A 1,142-nucleotide genomic window follows, 5' to 3' on the forward strand; every position below is an offset into this window, starting at 1 on the left:
CCTTGCTCGAAAGCCGGTCGAATCCGACTCTAGGGATGTGGTGCTCATCTCCGTTTCCAAGCCGAAGAGCCAGTGCTGTCCAAAGACGTTTCCGTGGTCATGTGGCCGACATGACTAGACGCCGAGGCGCACGGAACGCTGTTACCTTCCCACCGAAGCAGTACCTATTTAACTACTCGCAATTTCTTGCTTTCAAACTGCTAGGTTGGCAGGAGCTGGGACCAGAGACGGGAGCTCACTCCATCATGCGGCACACAGGTCTCGAACTACTGAACTACAGACCTTCCGGTCTGCATTTCAGCGTCTTAACCACTTGAGCCACCAAGCAGTAAAAGTACCAAGTAGTAAAAGACAAACCAAGGACAAAGTAGAGCATGGTGGCTTTTATTGATGGCAGTATTAACAATGGTCTTCTTTTGTATGTAAAAACTTCATTGAACTAACTTTAAAAAAATGTCTCTGGTGGGTGTATTCCGTACTCTTTGTTCGTACCAGCCTTCTTTATCAAGTCCTATTCTTCAGGCAAAAAAACCCAGACATCTTGACCACTGAGAAGAACGTGGAGAACTTTTGCCATAAAGAAGAGCCTAAGGAAAATAAGAAAGAGGCGAAGATTAACAATGGAAGGTGGACTGCACGTGGCAAGGTCATCAAACAGAGTATGTGCCCTAGAGAAAACGCTAGGAGGGACCGATGGGGGAGCAAGACCTTGATGTTTATACTGTTGTAGAAATAACCAGTTTAAAAAAACAGCGAGTACTTCTACATTAAATAACTTTTACCTTTTAAAATTTTTTTTAAAGCAATTTTATTGAAGAAAGAATTTTATCATTTTACCACTACCAAAATCAATTAATAATATAAAAAACAAAACTTCATATGTACGCTTTGTCTTCTTCTTCATCTTCCTTCTTCTTAATTCTCCCAAAATTATTACAAAGTATTATTTATACATTTTCAGGCAGTCTTAGCTCACCATAGTAATTTACAATATATTGACTTTTACCTTTATGAGCCGCACACTAATTTGGAATAGATTTTTAGCATCGCGTCACGAAGAAGAGGAAGAACCAGCAACCTCTTAATTACTGTCCACTCGCTATATGGGAAAACTATCTGCATTCGCATTGGTCGTCTCGGCA

At 40.9% G+C, this 1,142-nt stretch overlaps 1 protein-coding gene across 1 annotated transcript in view; it reads right to left on the reverse strand.

The window, feature by feature from the left end:
- Positions 1-378: 378 nt before the first annotated feature.
- Positions 379-1,142, reverse strand: part of TDRD3 (tudor domain containing 3) — a gene marked incomplete at its 5' end in the record, with an annotated part of 199,970 nt that continues 199,206 nt past the window's right edge. Inside the window, one exon of the mRNA XM_015415774.1 lies at positions 379-587. The remainder of the gene's footprint in view (positions 588-1,142) is intronic.

This window comes from Gekko japonicus, unplaced genomic scaffold, assembly GCF_001447785.1.
Source record: "Gekko japonicus isolate JY-2015 unplaced genomic scaffold, Gekko_japonicus_V1.1 scaffold2163, whole genome shotgun sequence".
In the NCBI taxonomy this organism is placed as follows: domain Eukaryota; kingdom Metazoa; phylum Chordata; class Lepidosauria; order Squamata; family Gekkonidae; genus Gekko; species Gekko japonicus.